Source organism: Malania oleifera, chromosome 2, assembly GCF_029873635.1.
Source record: "Malania oleifera isolate guangnan ecotype guangnan chromosome 2, ASM2987363v1, whole genome shotgun sequence".
Taxonomy (NCBI): domain Eukaryota; kingdom Viridiplantae; phylum Streptophyta; class Magnoliopsida; order Santalales; family Ximeniaceae; genus Malania; species Malania oleifera.
This window is the reverse complement of record NC_080418.1, coordinates 32,285,787-32,288,595: the sequence shown is the minus strand read 5'-3', so window position 1 is coordinate 32,288,595 and position 2,809 is coordinate 32,285,787.

The window sequence follows — 2,809 nt, the reverse complement described above, 5'->3', positions numbered from 1 at the left end:
AAAAAAAAAAAAAAAACACTCTTATACCCTCTAAACTTTATCATCTACTACAAATGTCTCCTTGAACTTCAAAGAGTGATACTTACACCCCTAAACTATATTCATGATTGTCTTTCCATTAATAAAAAATAATTAAATCTAATAGATTATTGTAATATATAGAACAATCATGAATATAGTTTAGGGGTGTAAGTATTACCTTTTTAAATTTAGGAATAATAAAAATAATAAAAATAATAAAGTTTAATAATAATAATAATAATAATAATAATAATAATAATATTATTATTATTATTATTATTATTATTAAACTTTAGTAAATAAGTGTGTCAAAAAAGATTGTAAGGGGGGAAGACAATAAGTTATTTTTGGCTCAGACAACAAAAAAATCAAAAGAAATAACATATTAAAAACATAAAAAATAATTGACTTATAAGAATAAAAAATGAAAAAAAATTCAGAAATTAGTAAGTTAATTCTCTAAAATTAAAATACATTATATCCATATTACATAGATAGAATAATATACATTAATAAGTAACATATACTCTATCCTGTAATTTTATCTATTTACATAATATTATCTTATGAAATTACATTGTATTATCTCAAAAACTTAATTAAAGAAACAATTTAAACTTTCTAAATAATTTTTTTAATTTTTCATTAAATTGAATGCATTTTATACATAACAAACGAAAATAATATTTATGATTATAAATAAATAAATATAAAATTTCAATTTTTTATGCATAAAATAAATTTTAAAAATTTTAAATGCTTTATGTATGAAAACCCTAGTCCACGCTCACTCTATCTGGGCTCTAGATGAGCCACTGAACCACACAAAATGTGAAGACAAAATAAACCCTACAAAATTAAGTAATAGAAAAAGACTAAGACTAGGCCTGCACCATCGCCTAGAAAAAGAATAAGACTAGGCCTGCACCATGGGCTAAGCTACGCTACAAAAGAAGGGTAGATCTAATCTTCAATTGGTAGCATGTTCATGATATCTATAATAATTAAAATATAAAAAATAAAGTAGCATCCTTCTAAGCTCCAGGACAATTTTTAATTTGACGTCAAACTGTAGTTCACCAGTCCCTGTCTCTTCTCTTCACTGTTCATGTTCTGTATTTTGTTTAGAGAACCGCATAAATTAAAATATGTCAAATGTTTTATTATGATTCAAATTTATGATTAGTATTATTGACTAGATTTTATAGTTTATAACCTTCGAAATGACGTACATTTAACTTAAAAAAGGTATCTATAGATAGGTGCACGATTTATCTTGTAAATACTTTCGGCTAAATTAAACTCATTTCATGGGTCCTCGGGAAAGTGGTCCACCCGCTTCGTTTAATATAATGCAATGAATAACTATCACTTTGACCTATACCATTTTATTTCTCTACTTCTTTCTCTAATGACCTCTATTTTCTTATATGTATTCCTTTCTCTCTTCCTCTCATCTCTTCAAACCTAAAAGTTCCAACAAAAAATATGCCAAATTTAGACAATTGGAATGTCTCCTAGGAGACAATTTAAACTTTAAATTATTAAAGAGAAAAATAATAAATTGTTGTTGTTTATTTTTAAAATTTAAACTCATATTTTTTGAAATATTCAAGAAAAATGTAAAATAAATTTATTACATATTTATAATGAAACCTATTTATAATCCATTAGTTAATTGAATAGGTTTGGATTTATATTTTATCCACCCAATTATAAATGGGTGTATCATTTTGAACCAACCTGTTTCAGTCCTATCCATTACTAATGTTTCAGCCTTACCTTACGTATTTGTAATCTAATCAAAATTTAACCAATTGACTCTGTCATGACGTCTAGGAGAGCAGCCCTAGGGGCAAGGGAATAAAATATGATTTTTAAAAAATTTGAGTCGCCACTAACCTATTTTCTTTGGTGTGGTTAAAACACCTAATTATTACTCAATCAAGAGTAGTTTCGCTCTGTAGATACCAGAATTGGGATTGAGAGTTTGGTTATACTAGAGGAAGGTATTCGCACCCCCTATACACCCGTTCTACGAATGGTACCTAATTAACTAAGAACTATGCCCTAATTGAATTTAATAACCTTTTATATTAGCTTTACTGTAATCACAAGAGGGGGATGAATTGGTATTTTAAAATTTAATCCCTTAGGTCAATCTACTAACCGTAGTATTACACAAACCTAAGGTCAATTTAGTGCGTATAAAATTAAACAATATATATATTCAGTGGAAATTAAACTGTATAAGTAATTTAACCAAGCATGCACAATAAAACAGTAAATGGAGACGACACAAAAAATGTTATCGAGGTTGGCATACTGCCTACATCTCCGTCTTGACTCACAAGCATTAAGATTACACTATAGGCTCACTTAACGGGTGGAGCGATACCTAAATACAATCAGGTCAATTAGCATAAGGCCGACCTCAACTTTTATAACCAATCCTTCCGGCCTGGATTATGGCCATTCTCATGCCATGCCTAGAATATAACAAATTTACAATAAAATTTGCATACAAACTATATGCTTCTCAATCAAGCTGATTTGCACCAATATAATTAACACACTACTAAATGATAAGATATGATAAGCTCAGTGTAGTCTTAATATCTACTCTCAAACATTAATGCAAATATGACAATAAGTACGTGAGAGTGTACATGTGACAGGATCTTTGTGTCAAGATAATAGTATCAATCACAATGCAGCAATAAAGATCTCAAACATACTTCAAATATCTTCAACAAATATTTTTTTCAAAATAAACCACAAGAGATAT